Raw genomic sequence first — 19,897 nt, forward strand, 5'->3', positions numbered from 1 at the left:
TACTGATACTCTATGCATCTCTTTATCTGCATCTGTAAGAGCTGTTTAGTTTCTGCACAAATATCATGCTGCTTAGGAATATAATTTTCCTCTCTGTTGGAAACACTATAGTATTTTGATTGTGTTTTTTGTTGCTTACTATGTTTTGAAACACACTTCATTCACTGCTATTAAAATGACTGTCCTGTTGAAAGCAGGATACAACACGATGGTTGCTCAGTTGAGTCACAACACCAGCATCAAATACTTGAAAAGTATTTAGTACTGTAGATCTGTCTTACTGAGAGATAGGTCTATTAAAGGCCCAGTGCAGTCAAAAATGGGATTTTCATGTGTTTTATATATATTTCCACACTATAAGGTTGGAGTAATAATGTGAAAGTGTGAAAATGATGATAATGCCCACTTAGTGTAAGAGCTGTTTGAAAATATTGCCGGAAATGTCAGCTTGTTTTGGTGGGATGGAGTTTTGACCTGCCTGGTGACGTGCTTCAATCTATAGCTAAAGGACTCCTGATATCTCCAAGAGTATAATTTTTGGTCTTTATATGTTGTGGTCTAGTGCTGTCTTTTTATATATATAATGTCTTGAAACAGGAACAGTAGATAATTGGGAATGTAAAAAATTTACTTTGCGCACCTGCCCCGCCCAAGGCCTATGCATGGCTTTGCTCCTCCCTCTGCACATTTTTACATTTACATTTTAGTCATTTAGTAAGACACTCTTATCCAGAATGACTTACAAGAGCAATTAGGGTTAAGTGCCTTGCTCAAGGCCACATCAACATATTTTTCACCTAGTTGGCTCAGGGATTCAAACCAAAGACCTTTCGGTTACTGGTCCAATGCTCTTAACCGTTAGGCTACCTGCCATGTTGAAATTGACGGTTTGAAGTGACCCAAATCCTATTTATTTGCATATCCGATTCCAATCTGTTCTGTTTCCTGCAGTTTGAACAGTCAAATCTTATTTATGGTGTGGTTTTTAGACAGTTATTTGGCATATCTTGTTGCTTGCTAGCTATTCTGTTAATTGTTTACAAACATTAGTGAATGTGCTAGAATGCTAAACAGCTACCTAGCTAGCTAGTTGACTGCCGTGGCTAGCCAATAAGGACTCGTTTTGAAGGTTGGATCGATCGTCTTATACTTGAAGGCTTTAAAAGTGATCTTGCCCAATGATTTTGAACATTCAAAGCAACTGGGAAACGTCCTTGACAGGCATTGTTGTCACCATAGCTTGCTACATAACTTCTGAGTGATAGGAAGCACAAGCACCACCGCCAATCAGCCTACACCACTGCACACACACACGTTGTTACTAGTGTATTCTTGTCAGCAAATGACTGTCTGAACACATACAAATCTGATTTGGTAACTTGTAACTTTACTGTTTGGACAGTCAGTAGTCCAAAACGGATTTGAAAAACAAAACTGATTTGAGCATTAAGGCTTGCATTGTGAACAAGGATTAATAGGCCAAGGCTCTAATCTACTCAGTAGACCAGGGGTATTCAACCTAGGGGTCTGACCTAGGGGTCCACGGAGGTACTGCAGGGGGTTTGTGAAAATATATATACTGCTCAAAAAAATAAAGGGAACACTTATACAACACATCCTACATCTGAATGAAAGAAATAATCTTATTAAATACTTTTTTCTTTACATAGTTGAATGTGCTGACAACAAAATCACACAAAAATAATCAATGGAAATCCAATTTATCAACCCATGGAGGTCTGGATTTGGAGTCACACTCAAAATTAAAGTGGAAAACCACACTATAGGCTGATCCAACTTTGATGTAATGTCCTTAAAACAAGTCAAAATGAGGCTCAGTAGTGTGTGTGGCCTCCACGTGCCTGTATGACCTCCCTACAACGCCTGGGCATGCTCCTGATGAGGTGGCGGATGGTCTCCTGAGGGATCTCCTCCCAGACCTGGACTAAAGCATCCGCCAACTCCTGGACAGTCTGTGGTGCAACGTGACGTTGGTGGATGGAGCGAGACATGATGTCCCAGATGTGCTCAATTGGATTCAGGTCTGGGGAACGGGCGGGCCAGTCCATAGCATCAATGCCTTCCTCTTGCAGGAACTGCTGACACACTCCAGCCACATGAGGTCTAGCATTGTCTTGCATTAGGAGGAACCCAGGGCCAACCGCACCAGCATATGGTCTCACAAGGGGTCTGAGGATCTCATCTCGGTACCTAATGGCAGTCAGGCTAGCTCTGGCGAGCACATGGAGGGCTGTGCAGTGCTCCTCCTGCTCCTCCTTGCACAAAGGCGGAGGTAGCGGTCCTGCTGCTGGGTTGTTGCCCTCCTACGGCCTCCTCCACATCTCCTGATGTACTGGCCTGTCTCCTGGTAGCGCCTCCATGCTCTGGACACTACGCTGACAGACACAGCAAAACTTCTTGCCACAGCTCGCATTGATGTGCCATCCTGGATGAGCTGCACTACCTGAGCCACTTGTGTGGGTTGTAGACTCCGTCTCATGCTACCACTAGAGTGAAAGCACCGCCAGCATTCAAAAGTGACCAAAACTTCAGCCAGGAAGCATAGGAACTGAGAAGTGGTCTGTGGTCCCCACCTGCAGAACCACTCCTTTATTGGGGGTGTCTTGCTAATTGCCTATAATTTCCACCTGTTGTCTATCGCATTTGCACAACAGCATGTGAAATGTATTGTCAATCAGTGTTGCTTCCTGAGTGGACAGTTTGATTTCACAGAAGTGTGATTGACTTGGAGTTACATTGTGTTGTTTAAGTGTTCCCTTTATTTTTTTGAGCAGTGTATTTATAAATACAAATTAAAGAAAGTGGAACATTTATTTTATTTTATTATTTCAATGTATTTTGGAGTGCTGCATCAGATGACCTTGCCTCCACAATCACCCGACATCAACCCAATTGATATGGTTTGGAATGAGTTGGACCACAGAGTGAAGGAAAAGAAGTCAACAAGTGCTCAGCATATGTGGGAACTCCTTCACGACTGTTGGAAAAGCATTCCTCATGAAGCTGGTTGAGAGAATGCCAAGAGTGTGCAAAGCTGTCATCAAGGCAAAGGTGGCTACTTTGAAGAATCTTAAATATAAAATAGATTTTGATTTGTTTAACACTGTTTTGGTTACTACATGATTCCATATGTGTTATTTCATAGTTCTGATGTCTTCACTATTATTCTACGGTGTAGAAAATATTTACAAAATAAAGAAAAACTCTTCAATGAGTAGGTGTGTTCAAACTTTTGACTGATACTGTACATTTTTGCCAACACATGGCTAACATTTGTTCAACCAGGTAAACAGCCTCTTTCAGCAATAATAGTTTTGGAATTACATTTCTAGCTAATAGACTATGAGTTTACACTTCCTCTTCCAATTATAATGTGGGGAGGTCAGAATCATGAATAACTATCTACCAAATCTATTATTTTTTTAAATGTTGATTACTTCTCTCCATTATAATACACCTGATGATAGGACAATACATGTTTGTTTTTTAAGTAGACTAACTTCACTGTGAGATAAATCCTAACCTTTTCAAAAAGTGTGGCTATCTATGATTCCCTGCCACCAACTGGATTGTTCTAGATGGTAAGTGGAGTTTTCCTTTAAACCTCGTCATACTCAGATACTATCAGAATTGTGTAAAACCAGTCAGGTAGAAGCATCAAAGAGTGCTTGTTCACCTTCATGTGTGTATAGTTATTTGGTTATGATTACCTGCTGAAACATAAATTCACATCTCTGTTACATACAGTATATTTTCTTGAAGGTAGGGGTCCTGCTGCCTGCTGACCGCCCAGGTTGCACCTTGTTCTTCAGAGGCATCATGCATTTGCCCAGGCACCCTCCTCCCTCCTGCCTCCTGCCTCCCTTCCCCATCTCGATGTGTACTGAGCTGGGACAATCACAGTCAGATTGCTACGAGTAGTGTCTGGAACACCCACTAGGGGCTGCACTAGTAGAGGAACAGCACAGAGAGATCAATACAGCACAACAAGAGAGAGAGCGAGAGAGAGCGAGAGAGAGCGAGAGGCAGAGAGCGAGTCAGAGAGCGAGAGGCAGAGAGCGAGTCAGAGAGGGGGAGAGAGAGAGCAAGAGCGAGAAGCACACATTGCTTCCCCACTGCAGCTGTGAGAGGCAGGGAGAGAGGAGAGCTCTCATCTGATCAGCAGTAGTAACAATACAGGGCTACATACATACTTGGCTGAAAGATCAATACAGTCGGCAAAAGATGCTAGGAGAGTGAGAGAGAAGCCTCTTGGAGATCAGTGTACAGCGAGAGAAAGGGACCGGCACCAGAGGGAAGAGAGAGATAAACCGAGGGAAATTGGGTAAGTTAGACTGCATGTTTAAAAAAAATGAAACTGATGTCAGGTATAGCTTTGTTCCTGGTGGGGGTTTGGTTGACGGGGGCAAGGTAACAAATATATCAATCAAAACATTATCCTGCTGAGCAGAGGGGCCACAACAATATCCAGCTAATGACTCCTCAGCAGGGACCAAACAGCAGACAACATCAGGAAACTAAACCCCTCTAATGTTGTTAGAAACAGTTTCATCAAGCGCTAGAGCAATTTCATGTTACAACAATTGATACTGATACAATTTCAGAGGAAAATTAGTACTCCAAAAGTAACGCAAAAGTACTGCAGACTTTAATGGCAAGCACATTCCATATCACAAAAAAATCTGTAAACTTTTACATTTTTATTTACACCTAATATATGGTTCCATATCTAGTTACCCTGTATTTTACTGGAAAAATTGAATAAAAACCAAAAAATAATCATCTTTATCATTACTTAACCTTTTTTAACAATAAATGACATGTTCAATTGATCACATAATGTAGCATGCATTGTATAGATGTATAGCTTTATTCCGTGTGCCGAGTATACAATATGAAACAAACCCGTAACTGACTTGTTTTAGAGGAACACTGAGCACAATATCAGTGTCCCTCATTTTTTGAGGCTTGTGAATGGATCACTTAGCAAGAAAATCTGGGGTTGTCATTAACGTCAACAACAAGAAATATCAAAGGAACTTACTGTTTCACCTGCTGTGTACGTGTGAAATGTTGTAGCGTGTCATATAAAAAAGCTCTGTTCTTTTAAATTCTGTTTTAACTGCAGACCCCTTAACCACCAGGTCACTGAGTCTTGATCACATTGTTGTCTGAAACTAAACCACTACTATCACTGTATTTTAGTTGTATTTCCCCAAATCAAATCTAAGCCAAGTATTATTACTGTTGACTAAGAAAATGACTGTGTATACAGCCAATCATTTGTTTAATGCTGTGTCAGATAAGGATGATATAGTGTGGTTTATATCTCCAGAAATAATATGTTTATCTCATGGTATTATTTTTTGGGAAACATTTAGCTATATATCTGCTGTTCCTCTAGACAGCATCACCCAATGAAGGTTATTGTCATATATCTCATGTGTCTAATTGGTCAAAGTCAGCTGAGCATAGTGTCCATGGACCAGAGAGTCGGAGGTTTGCTGTTAGATATTAAAATCTGGTGAGGGGGTGTCCTAGGGCATACCCTTTTGGATGATTTACAGTGTGTACAGAAATCTCACACCATTGCAAAATAACTCTGTTGGTCCTTTCTGTGTTGTGACTGTGAGATATCATTTGGTTAATTTTAGACATCACCTTTGTGTTGTGTCTGATGTGGATGTATGCTGAAAGAGTCTGGAGGTATAGAGTAGTATTCTTCTGTTCTGAGATATCGTTTGGTTAATTTTAGGCACCACCTTCATGCTGTGTGCGATGTGGATATAGGCTGACTGGGAGTCTGGAGGTAGAAAGGAATCAGTCTTAGGATTCATCATACCTCCCAGCCTCTCAATTCCTTTCTCCCCTGTGACCCTGTGTCATTAGCATGAGCCATGCTTTCAAAGGTTCCCTAAGTCTGAAAATGTAGATAACATTCTCTCTATTTCATCTACTAAGTAGATCCATCCATCCATAAAGTGTGACTTCGGTTAGAAGCTAGCTTGCTAACCATACAGTGATCAATGAATGTGTGTAAAATGGCTGAAAATCACAAGGCAATAATATGTCTGTGCTATATGTTAAGAGAATTGATAGAAAAATATTGTAACCTATTCCCTGTGGACTTTTGTTCATTAATGACGCTTAGAAATAGACTCATCCATTAGGTTAGGTTAAAAATATTGACATCATTAAGTGGTGCTCTTTCTCTTTTTTGCCTCAGCTTGTTTCATTACTCTAGAGCTCAGGACCGTTTCTTTTTGTTCTCTATGTGAATAATTAATATTTACCAGTGTGCCAATGGGTAGCCAAACAACAAGATGATGTTAGTCTATGTGGTCATTAATCATTTACATAATATTTAAATCCTGGGGATTTAGTTCCCTGTTGCGCCCAGCGGTGATTTTGTTAGAGAAGTTTCCCCATTACTCCTCATTATTCTGCATTCAAATGGAGGTATTTCATTCATTTGCATCATCAATCAAATAATGTATTCAGACAAACAGAGCTGCCAAATCACTGTTCAGGTGTACATAATACCAATAGCCAGATCCACCTAAATCTGTACCGTTGTGTTTCTCTCGGGCCACTGTAATAAAGAAACTGACAGTGTGATGAACCGCTTCTTGCAAAATAATTGCAACTGAGGACTTCTGAACAGTCTCTGGTTTCCTCAATCATGCTATCCCATTTCAAGCTTATTTTAGGACAATATTATTACACTTACATTCAGAGGTCATTAGCTAATGACAGTGGATGCATGCAATGCACAATGATGATACAGTATAGAGATGGTGCTATGTGGTTGCTCTGGATTATTCTACCAGTCTTCCACACATCCCTTTGGGGTCACCATGGTCCGTTCTGTCATATTCTCAATCTGTTTGATGAATGCTCTGTAGACCCTGCACTGATTTGTCTGCACCACACACAGAAAAAGCCACACAAACATTTCCATTTCCCAAAATCAGAGTATAGAAAACAGAAAAAAATGAAACACATAAACTCATGCTCATGCAAATCTTCCTACCTACGCAACCCTCTTGTTTCCCTGGCGAGAGATAGAGTAAGAGCCCATTTGAAATGTACAATGTTACTTATTATCATGCACCCGTGGTAGCATGGCTTTTTTCTCATCACCAGTGGGGGAGTTAAAGTGCATTGGCTTGCAGTGGTGCCAGGCTTCTATTCTGGCCTGTGTAGAAAAGCTCTGGAGACAATCCTCTGGCACAACAAAGCACTAGTGTTGAACTTAGACCATGCCTGTCTTCATTAATGTTTATGATGAATATATTAATTATGCAGATCTTATTACACTGTTTCTGTTTGGCTGCCCAAGGCAGGCTGCATACAGTAGTAGCGTTCTCTGTGTGTCCTCTATTCGAAAGTCTGCATGCTCATTGAGCACCGAAATGATACCAGACTCAGATAAATGTTAAGTGACAGTGGGCGAGCAACAAGTCAGCAGTTTGGTGGTCAGGAGTCTTATCCGGCAAGATAGATTCCGACTACCTACAGTTTGCTTTGAATTGCAGTGCTGGGCAGAGAAAATCAGCAATCGATGGAGGGCAAAAAAATCCCAGTTATATACTGCTCAGTGACAAAGAACGTTTGTCTTATCAGCTCTGTTTGATCATGCCTGAGCTAACTGGGTGATTGATTGTGCCATAAACCTGAAGGAAATGGGGAGAAAAAAAAGCATAAATCAAATATGATTTCCAATAGCTGGACAGCAGCTTTGGATTAGCTTTAATTCTCCTCGGATTCACAACAGTATATTACTGCTTGTGTAGACAGAAAACCCAGAGAACACTTAAACTGAACCGCAATAAAAAGTTAGGAAGGATGAGGATGAATGAAGACCATCCATCTTTCAGCTAATAATCATTTGAAACATAGGCCCTCTTTAATTATTTTTGCTATTTCGTTAGGACACTTCTAAGACCAGATTACTAAAAGTATAGTATGTGGACTTATTCTCTTTATATTTGTTAAGGTGTTTTGTTTTATTTGATCTTCATAACAGTCATGGGATTTGTTCATCATCAGTTTGGTATAATTTCTGCTTCTCTGATCCAGGTGTAGCAGCATACTATAGGGTGCTTCAAATAAATCATTTTGTAAGGAAGATACAGTGCAGTATCTCTTTAACAAGCATTTGCCTTACGGGTCTCTGGGGTTATTTTTATCCACATTTTCTCCTCCCAACGTTAGGGAACGAAGAGGGCCATGCTAATGACTTCTTATTAGTGGGATGAGAGCACTGGCGTTACGCAGTTTCTCTGGTCAGAGTTCGCCCCCCCCACCTTCCCTAAAATCAAAATGAATTGAATGCGTCAGCCAGCCAGCCAGCCACTCACAAAGTATAGACTTCCGATCGCTGTCCAAATTGCGACATGACCATGCATCTGCCAATCGAATCGATGATGGACTTTCTGTGGTGCCAGGGCATGTAGCCTATAGCTTTGCTTTAGCTAATAGATCAACATTTATTGGTAGGCATATTTGGTTGTGATTTTCTCATGTTAAGCCTAACATTTCACAAAGCTATACTGTGCATTCAAAAAGTATTCAGACCTCTTAACTTTAAAAAATAAAATACAAATCTAAATGTCCTTGAGTGGCCCAGCCAGAGACCGGACATGAACCCGATCGAACATCTCTGGAGAGACCTGAAAATAGCTGTGCAGCAGCGCTCCCCATCCAACCGGACAGAGCTTGAGAGGTGCTGCAGAGAAGAATGGGAGAAACTCCCCAAATACAGGTGTGCCAATCTTGTAGCGTCATACCCAAGAAGACTCGAGGCAGTAATGGCTGCGAAAGGTGCTTCAACAAAGTACTAATGGTCTGAATACTTACAGTTCAAGTCGGAAGTTGACATACCCTTAGGTTGGAGTCATTAAAACTCATTTTTCAACCACTCCACAAATGACTTGTTAACAAACTATAGTTTTGGCAAGTCAGTTAGGACATCCACTTTGTGCATGACACAATACATTTTTCAACAATTGTTTACAGACAGATTATTTCACTTATAATTCACTGTATCACAATTCCAGTGGGTCAGAAGTTTACATACACGATGTTGACTGTGCCTTTAAACAGCTTGGAAAATTCCAGAAAATAATGTCATGGCTTTAGAAGCTTCTGTTAGGCTAATTGACATCATTTGAGTCAATTGGAGGTGTACCTGGGAATGTATTTCAAGGCCTACCTTCAAAATCAGTGCCTCTTTGCTTGACATCATTGGAAAATCAAAAGAAATAAGCCAAGACCTCAGAAAAAAAATTGTAGACCTCCACAAGTCTGGTTCATCCTTGGGAGCAATTTCCAAATGCCTGAAGGTACCACGTTCATCTGTACAAACAATAGTAGGCAAGTATAAACATACTTTTGCAGAGAGATCATTTTCTAAATAAATCTCATAAAGAACTACCTAAGAAGTATTAGGCTCTCGTTCTGATATGCACTTTTAAACACCTGAGTAAGGTAAACTTATTGCACTGGTGGTGTCTTAGTCTTTACCACAGCATTTGTTCACCGATATCCCCCTACTTTCAATGATTTCATTTTCAAGGCCTGAAGCACTTCGACCAGTCACATTCTTGAAGCCCAAGAAACAGGTACTTAGCTTCCTAGTAGATTTGGAAATTAAAAAGAGTTATGAATTACCTTTTGGAGGGTTACTGTCAAAATGATTTATTAAATGAAGAAAAAATATACCGATGTCAGACAAGCGCATAGGCCCCAAGAGCTTATGTGCGTCCGGTACAATTTCTTTCCACAGCATCCATGCATCCATTATGCTGTTCTATTCTGTGTATAGCTTCTGCCAAGGGTTTCCAATTCTTTCACTTCTCTGAATCAAACCCGTCTTTAAAAACTTGTTAGGGACAGCCTCCTTTTTTTCAATTTTATCCTAAAATGACAAACCCAAATCTAACTGCCTGTAGCTCAGGCCCTGAAGCAAGGATATGCATATTCTTGGTACCATTTGAAAGGAAACACTTTGAAGTTTGTGGAAATGTGAATTGAATGTATGAGAATATAACACAATAGATCTGGTAGGAGAAAATACAAAGAAAAAAAACTTTTTTTTCCCTACCACCATCTTTGAAATGCAACAGAAAGGTCCCACAACTAGCCATCACTCTGTTTGCAAACTACATGACATTTAGTGTGAAGTCACCCAGGTACATTTGGGCAAATCGTGAAGGAGACATTTACATTTACATTACATTTTTCTGCAAGAATATCGTCAAATCTGTATACTTGCACTTTGATTTAGCTTTTCCAGTATTAGTAGCCATATTATAAGTTGAACATTTGAAAAACACCCAGTTTTCATAACTTCGTAACTCTCCATATTAATATAATTTTTGTCCAAAAGGAAAAGGCTTGCTGTCGGACAAGGTTAGCAGCTACATTTTGCAACAGATCCGGTTTTCCGATACTCCCATAAAGCCCTGCTCATTGGCTATCTAGCTAGCTTTGTTTGACCCTGATTGGTGCTTATTTGACAAAGTTACAGTCAATCAAGTGAAGACCGCCCGCGTCATCGGCGTGCCATGAAGGCGTCGCTCTCTGTCCAAATTTTGTGTCCTATAGGATTTACTACACCACTAATAATGTAGTGAAGTCTGGTTACATTCTAGGATCTCTGAGGAATAAATACAAATGTGATTTGACTGGTTGAAACAACATTTAGGGCTAGATTTTCACAGATTCCTTTCTTTGCAAATTGAACGAGTGGAAATACAAAATCGATCGTGCATGCTATATGGACCTTTTTAGGATATGAACAATTATTTTATCTTACAAAACGACACTTCATGTTATCTCTGGGACCCTTTGGATGATAAATCAGAGCAAGATTTCAGAATCTAAGTACACATTTCACCTTCAGAGGTGAATTTATCAAACCTATCGCGGTGAAAAAAGTGTTTTGTTGTTGTCGCAGTAGTAGCTACTGTAAATTGGACAGTGCAGTTAAATTAACACGAATTTAAGCTTTCAGCCGATATAAGACACTTATATGTACCAACATTTGCTGTTTCTCTAAAATCTGCGATTGTGACACACGGCGCTGCATGATTTACAACTGTCCCGTTGACGGGACGTCTATCCCTATTAACCCTTTCACACGTACGATCACACGAGGTGTGATCGTTCTACAGTGGTCCCTGAAGCGTACAATCACACCCCGTGTGATTAGAACACTCATTTAGAACGCTCATTTAGAACGGCCAGTTTCGAATGACGCAACAATCAGCATTTGAGCTGGCTACACTTTTTTCAGAAACTATTTACACAAACAGTCCTTACAAAGTTATGTCCAGAATGTAAGCTGTTTATTTTGGATGCAATGTTCAGATATTCACAGAAGTATCTATAGCATAACACAATCATCCTAACCGGAAAAATGTAGGCTACATTTGTCCTAGCGCTAACTGAGGAAAGATTGACGCAACACAAGCGGTCATATTTTCTAACTCTCGGCGGACATAAACTACACTATGAATTAGCTAATAGCAATTACTATGTATAATTAATCACATCACGGGTGAGCTCACCATTGATCGAAATAATTAGGTAAAACACTTTCTAGAAATTGAAAGTAATCCGTCGATTAGTTTCAGCGCGCAGCCATGCATTTTTTCCTCACAGAAACCAAAGATAATAAGAGAAGACAAGATTAGTTTGGTCTGTTTACAGTATGCATGTTGAAGGGGTGTGTCATCTACTGTCGTTCACATCCCACCATTCATTTGCAGAAGTCCTCAAAAAATTAGTGAACTCTTACTCACCTCATTTTGTTATAACATCTTTGGTCAAACGGATGATTACGTGAAACCCAGAATGCATTGTATGTCAACAAACATGGCTCCATACACATAGCTGGAATTAGCTTAGCTCATCATAATCAGTACAACCTTCAAAACATTATTTTACACACATACTATGTGCCCATTACAATTTATGCAAAAATCGGAATGCATGATTTATCACGGGTAATTGAAAAACGTCAATAAAATACTAAATATATCAATAATACCACACAAAACATTTTCTGATAGTGATTTATTGATACAAATGGCACGTGCAGGCAGTCAATCACGGTAACCTCTCACTCCCACTCTGAGCCATTCAGTGTTGTTGTTTATGTAACAATCACATCCTGGAATGGAGAGAACGTTCGAACATCACGTGCATAAAAAAACTCACGCTGAGGCGACCGTTAGAGATATTTGGAACTCACACGTGAAAGGGTTAAATGCCAAGTGTGAGGAGCAACAGAAAAAGGATGTTTGCTGTAGACCTTTGGTCAATGCAGCAACTATGGGGAGGAGGCAAGCTTAAAGTTCATGCTTGGAGTCCCACAGCATGCGATGAAGTATTTTCTTAGATGTAAGCGACACCTTAGCCGAAGGGTAAATATGTTTGGGGTGTTTAGTATCTTTCTCTTCATATCTGTATTGCAGTTTCAGATGCTGCTTCCTAATAGTGTGTAGATAAAACGCCTTCATTATGTATTCACACCCCTTAACTTTTTCCACATTTTGTTTTGCTACAACCTGAATGTAAAATTGATTAAATTTAGATTTTTTTGTCGTGTCGCTGCCCTACACACAGCACCCTATAATATCAAAGTGGAATTATGTTTTTCAAAGTTTTTACAAATTAATACAAAATGAAAGCTGAAAATGTTTTGAGTCAATAAGTATTCAACCCCTTTGTTATGGCAAGCCTAAATACGTTCAGGAGTAAACATTTGCTTAACAAGTCAAATAATAAGTTGCAATAATAGTGTTGACTACCTCATGAAATGACTACCTCATCTCTGTACCCCACACATACAAGTGAAGTTACAAGTGAACTTATTAATTACTCTTTGGATGGTGTATCAATACACCCAGTCACTACAAAGATACAGGCGTCCTTCCTAACTCAGTTGCCGGAGAGGAACAAAACCACTCAGGGATTTCCACCAGACATCAGGAGACTAATTTATCTTTCAGCAGGACAATAACCTAAAACACAAGACCAAATCTACACTGGTTGCTTGCTTACTAAGAAGACAATGGCTGAGTGGCAGAGTTTTGACTTTAATCTACTTCAAAATCTATGGCAAGACCTGAAAATGGTTGTCTAGAAATGACAACCAATTTGACAAAGATTGACACATTATTTTAAGAATAATAGGCAAATGTTGCACAATCCAGGTGTGGAAAGCTCTTAGAGACTTACCCAGAAAGACTCACAGCTGTAATCGCTGCCAAAGGTGCTTCTGCAAAGTATTGACTCAGGGGTGTGAATACTTACAGTACCAGTCAAAAGGTTGGACACACCTACTCATTCAAGGTTTTTCTTTATTTCTGCTATGGTAGAATAATAGTGATGACATCAAAACTATGAAATAACACACATGGAATCATGTAGAGTGTTGAGGGGGGAATATTTAATCTTAAAACGAACTGTTATTGGCAGAAAGGTCTGGAACTCTTTGTTATTGGTATATATTATCTTATACCGCCTGGTGATGTCACCATCAAGCCACAACTCCACCCATCCAGAAGGTCCTGTGTATATTGTATTTTCAACCAGCAACTCTCAGGAAATTACATTTGGTCCACATTTCTTCACAGTTTTACAGTTTTTGTTTTATCAGCTTTTCTACAATATAATACAAAACATTGGAAAAACAGAATTTTGATCACACTGGGCCTTAAAGACATTTTGAGTCAGTCCAATGGCCTTTCTTATTTGTGCCAAATATGATCTAAATAGTTTCTGTAAGCTAACCTTTTGTCACACCCTGATCTGTTTCACCTGTCTTTGTGATTATCTCCACCCCCCTCCAGGTGTCACCCATCTTCCCCATTATCCCCTGTGTATTTATACCTGTGTTCTCTGTTTGTCTGTTGCCAGTTCGTTTTGTTTTGTCAAACCTACCAGCGTTTTCCCCTCCACTCCTGTCTCTCGATTTTTCCTGTTTCCTAGTTTTCCCGGTGTTGACCATTCTGCCTGCCCTGACCCTGAGCCTGCCTGCCATCCTGTACCTTTGCCCCACCTGTCTGGATTACTGGCCTTTGCTTGCCCTGACCCTGAGCCTGCCTGCCGTCCTGTACCTTTGCCGCACCTATCTGGATTACTGACCTCTGCCTGCCCTTGACCTGTCTTTTGCCTGCCCCTGTTCGATTTAATAAACTGTTGTTACTTCGACGTTGTCTGCATATGGGTCTTACCTGAAACGTGTTACCTTTATTTAACCAGGTTAGTCTCTTGAGAGACCTGGACCAAGACAGCAGCATCAACACATTAGTTTCAGACTAATATAAAAAGCAGCACGGTTGTACACGACACAGGTTCGGAAAAACAAACATTGAAGTGCAATATGTCAAATCACAGGGCCATTACAGTATCAAATATGAAATAGTATCAACACAGCATCAAATAGTATCAAATATTATCAAATACTTCAACATGCTTTCTTACATAAGGCAACACCGACTAGTGACAGGGTGACAACCAGAAACAACAACATGCCTCAACAACCTGTTCTTCTATTTGTTGTTTGAACTCCTCTAGGGACACCAGGTCCTGTGGCTTTAGGTTGACTTGGAGGGAATTCCAACACCAGGGGGCTGAGTAATGAAAATACTTTTTACATGCTCTGTTCTAATGTTCGGGACTGTTAGCATAGTCAGATTTGTGTTTCCAGTCAACAATGATTCAATAATTCAGTGGGTCCTAAGCCATATAATTGTACATATTTGAGCCAATCATTATAACAATTACTTGAGTAGATGCTAAGATGCATTTTGTTTTATCTCATAATGCCATTCGGGCTGCTGTAATATTAAAGTTTGGTAACACTTTACTTGACACCCAGTGTCATAAAACGTTATGAAACTGTCATAACCATGTCATAATATGTCATATGTCATATGGTTGGTATGTTTGGTGTTCCTAATATTTGGTATACTCAGTGTATATAAAACATTGGAAAAGTACATTTTTGACTGCACTAGGCCTTTAAGAAAAGGTTAAGGTCACAGTGATTCAACATGTTCAGTAGGTCCCATATACCCTTATAGTTAAGTGGGTTATGAGAGAATATAGGGCTGAGGGAACAGATGGTTGAGGAAACATAGGGCTGAGGGATCATAGAGTTGATGGAACATTGGGCTGAAGGATCATAGAGTTGAGGGAACATGGGCAGAGGGATCATAGAGTTGAGGGAACATAGGGCAGAGGGAACATAGGGCTGAGGGAAAATAGGGCTGAAGGAACATGGGGGAACATGGGGTTGAGGGAACATATGGCTGAGGGAAAATAGGGCTGAAGGAACATGGGGGAACATGGGGCTGAGGGAACATAGGGCTGAGGGATCAGAGGGTGGACCCCATTTAAATCTACATGAGCTTTAATCCTAAATAATGTGGAAACAAATCAGGATTGCACTGCCACTGCCACTCTCAAGTTAATTGACATGTGATTAAGGACTAAAACAATTGTTTGTTCCAGTGAAGATTCCATATGTCTGCAATTAGAGAGAATGGTATCATTAACCTAATAATGATCTTATTGCTCACAAATAGAGGCCTCATTCCCATTCTGAGTGCATGTACGTACACACACACACACACACACACACACACACACACACACACACACACACACACACACACACACACACACACACACACACACACACACACACACACACACAGAACTATTGTAACTGCTGTTCCATTTATCACACTAGCCACAGTACAAAAGCATGCAGGACACTTAAATATGCTTGCATAATTTGAGTTGTCTCAATTATTAGTCCCATAAAAGCTAAAGGTCTCAAGTTTCAAAGTTTATTCACCACGTGCACAGGATACAGCAGGTGTAAACATCTTAATCACAAAAGTATCTTAACAAATCAGATGTAGAAGAATAAATAATTCGCTAAATACACCAGAGTACAGTCTTTGTTGTCTGCAGTATTCTGTTTCAAACTTATTTTGTGGCTGTTATCCACCCTTTCAAACAGCCTCTGAGTGCGGAATGCTTACATTAGTGATTCCTGTCATTGGGCTTTCATTGTCAGTGTCAAAGCCTTATTGCCAAAGGACCGAGTGAACCAATGTCCGTGTTGTTTACTGTGCCTGCATCAGAACTGACAATGAAAGCCAATGGGGAATAGAGTTTTCATTCTCCCCTGTCCAGTGTTCATGTTTTTATTATGTCCACAGCTATCTTTCTACTGTGTCTTCTGTGTTGTTTCTACCGTTTCTCCTGTATCTACAGTAGGCGACTGGACCAATTAAAAGGTGTTGTATTAATTATTTTGGGTTTCAGCATTATCAGAATGGCTTAAAATGACTTCCTGATGGCTTCTGGGCAGTGGTATTAATGACAGCTGTGGCACTGATTTAAATTCACCCAGTAATTAAACAAACATCATTGATTTCCCAATTACACTTTTCTCTTGGCTCCCTCACTCGCATTACCCTGCCTTCATGCCTGCCTGGCTCGCTGGCTTCCCAGCCCCCCTGCAGTTGTAGGCCAATCAGATAATTGTAATTTGTGAAATGAGCAACAGTCAATTCCAGTTAGACAGTGGTCAGACACATTGATATTCCGTGCGCTGTTGAAAACCTTTCCTTCCTCTTGGTAATTGACAGACGGGTCGAAACGGGCATTTTTGCTTGAAACCGAGTTTGGATTATCATAATGTCTGTGTGTCAAAGAGGAATACAACTGTTTTGAACAAAGAATACAACTCTGTTGAGCGCTTTATCAAGAGAATCTTACTATGTGTAACGGCTTCGGTAGTCGGGTAGGAGGAATGAGGAATGAGGCGCAGGAAGCAGCGAACACAGGGAGTGGTGTTTTTAATAACACAGGATAAACAAAAGTTTCCAAACATAGGGAATAAAATACAAAATAGACGACCAGGTAAAGCCGACGAACAACACGTCGTCACTGGACACAAATTAATCCCGCACAAACAACAGACGGGCCAGCTAAACTAAATACCCCCTCTAATAGCTAATTGGCCACAGGTGCCCAAAACCAAAAAAAGGGAAAACCAAAAAGGGATCGGTAGTAGCTAATAGGCCGGTGACGACGACCGCCGAGCGCCACCCGAGCAGGAGGGGGCGCCACCGTCGGTGGGAATCGTGACAGTACCCCCCTCCTGACGCGCGGCTCCCGCAGCGCGCCGACACCGGCCTCGAGGGCGACCCGGAGGGCGAGGCGCAGGGCGATCCGGACGGAGGTGGTGGAAATCCCTCAACATAGATGGGTCCAGGACGTCCTCCGCCGGCACCCAGCACCTCTCCTCCTGGCCGTACCCCTCCCAGTCCACGAGGTACTGCAGGCCCCTCGCCCGGCGTCTTGAGTCCAGAATGGCCCGAATGCTGTACGCCGGGGACCCCCGATGTCCAGAGGGGGCGGAGGGACCTCCGGCACCTCATTTTCCTGAAGGGGACCAGCTACCACCGGCCTGAGGAGAGACACATGAAACGAGGGGTTAATGCGGTAATAGGAAGGGAGTTGCAACCGATAACACACCTCGTTTATCCTCCTCAGGACTTTGAAGGGCCGCACACACTGCGGCCCCAGCTTCCGGCAGGGCACGCGGAGGGGCAGGTTCCGGGTCGAGAGCCAGACCCTGTCTCCCTGTGCGAACACGGGCGCCTCACTGCGGTGGCGGTCACCACTCCTCTTCTGCCGCGCACTGGCCTCCTTTAGTGAGTCCTGGACGGCTCTCCAGGTCTCCTTGGAGTGCTGGACCCAGTCCTCCCCCGCAGGAGCCTCGGTCTGGCTCCGGTGCCATGGTGCCAGGACCGGCTGGTAACCTAACACACACTGAAAGGGTGATATGTTAGTAGAGGAGTGGCGAAGTGAGTTCTGGGCTAATTCAGCCCAGGGAATATACCTCGCCCACTCCCCTGGCCGGTCCTGGCAATACGACCTCAGGAACCTGCCCACCTCCTGGTTCACCCTCTCCGCCTGCCCATTGCTCTCGGGGTGATAACCGGAGGTCAAACTGACCGAGACCCCCAGCCGCTCCATAAACGCTCTCCAGACCCTGGATGTGAACTGGGAACCTCGATCAGAGACAATGTCCTCCGGCACCCCGTAGTGCCGGAAGACGTGGGTAAATAGGGCCTCCGCAGTCTGCAGGGCCGTAGGGAGACCCGGCAATGGGAGGAGACGGCAGGACTTAGAGAACCGATCCACAACCACCAGAATCGCCGTGTTCCCCTGAGAGGGGGGAAGATCTGTCAAGAAGTCAATGGACAGGTGCGACCATGGTCGTTGTGGAACGGGGAGGGGCTGTAACTTCCCTCTCGGTAGATGCCTAGGAGCCTTACTCTGGGCACATACCGAACAGGAAGAGACATAGGACCTCACGTCCTTAGCCAAGGTGGGCCACCAGTACTTCCCCCTTAGACTCCGCACTGTCCTCGCCTCACCGGGATGACCCGCAGTAGGTAGCGTGTGCGCCCACCGAATCAAACGATCACGAACACCGAGCGGCACATACATGCGCCCCACGGGCACCTGCGCAGGCGCAGGTTCCAACACCAATGCCCGCTCGATGTCCGCGTCCCCCTCCCATACCACTGGTGCCACCAGCCTAGATGCTGGAATGATGGGAGTTGGATCGATGGGCCGGTCCTCCATGTCATAGAGACGGGACAGCGCGTCGGCTTTAGTATTCAGGGAACCCGGTCTATAGGAGATGGTAAACCTAAACCGGGCGAAGAACATGGCCCACCTCGCCTGACGTGGATTCAGTCTCCTCGCTGCCCGGATGTACTCCAGGTTTCGGTGGTCGGTCCAGATGAGAAAGGGGTGCTTAGCCCCCTCAAGCCAGTGCCGCCACACCCTCAGGGCTTTGACCATCGCTAGCAACTCCCTGTCCCCCACATCGTAGTTACGCTCCGCCAAACTGAGCTTCTTCGAAAAGAAAGCGCAGGGGCGGAGTTTCGATGGCGTACCCGAGCGCTGTGATAGCACGGCACCCACCCCAGCCTCGGATGCGTCCACCTCCACTATGAACGCTAAAGACGGGTCCGGGTGCGCCAACATGGGTGCGTCGGTGAACAGCGTCTTCAACTTCTTGAAGGCTCCGTCCGCCTCTGTCGACCATCGCAAACGCACCGGCCCCCCCTTCAGCAGTGAGGTAATGGGAGCCGCTACCTGGCCAAAACCCCGGATAAACCTCCGGTAGTAATTGGCAAAGCCTAAGAACCGCTGCACCTCCTTCACCGTGGTTGGAGTCGGCCAATTAAGCACGGCCTTAACGCGGTCACACTCCATCACCACCCCCGTGGTGGAAATGCGATAACCCAGAAAGGAGATAACCCCGTTTGGAAAACTCACACTTCTCAACCTTAACGTATAGGTCATGCTCCAGCAGTCTACCAAGCACCTTGCGTACCAGGGACACATGCACGGAGCGGGTGGCGGAATATATCAGAATGTCATCGATATAGAGTATCACGCCCTGCCCGTGCAGGTCCCTGAGAATTTCGTCAACAAAGGATTGAAAGACGGCTGGAGCATTTTTCAACCCATACGGCATGACGAGGTACTCATAATGGCCCGATGTGGTACTAAAGGCGGTTTTCCACTCGTCTCCCTTCTTGATACGCACCAGGTTATACGCGCTCCTGAGATCCAGTTTTGTGAAGAACTGTGCTCCGTGAAATGATTCCACCGCCGTAGCGATGAGAGGTAGTGGGTAACTAAACCCCACCGTGATAGCGTTTAGACCTCGGTAATCAATGCACGGACGCAGACCTCCCTCCTTTTTCTTCACAAAAAAGAAACTCGCCAAATTGGCGTATTCAGGGGGAATACG

The 19,897-nt window shown here is 42.9% G+C and overlaps 1 protein-coding gene across 3 annotated transcripts in view; it reads left to right on the forward strand.

Moving 5' to 3' along the window:
• The first annotated feature begins 4,067 nt into the window (after positions 1 to 4,067).
• The window catches only part of tnr (tenascin R (restrictin, janusin)), a 164,904-nt gene continuing 149,074 nt past the window's right edge, over positions 4,068 to 19,897 (forward strand). For all 3 annotated transcript variants that reach the window (XM_014190611.2, XM_014190618.2, XM_014190614.2), the window contains exon 1: positions 4,068 to 4,345. The gene's annotated coding sequence lies outside the window, so the exon portion shown is untranslated. The remainder of the gene's footprint in view (positions 4,346 to 19,897) is intronic.

Source organism: Salmo salar, chromosome ssa03 (assembly GCF_905237065.1).
Source record: "Salmo salar chromosome ssa03, Ssal_v3.1, whole genome shotgun sequence".
In the NCBI taxonomy this organism is placed as follows: Eukaryota; Metazoa; Chordata; class Actinopteri; order Salmoniformes; family Salmonidae; genus Salmo; species Salmo salar.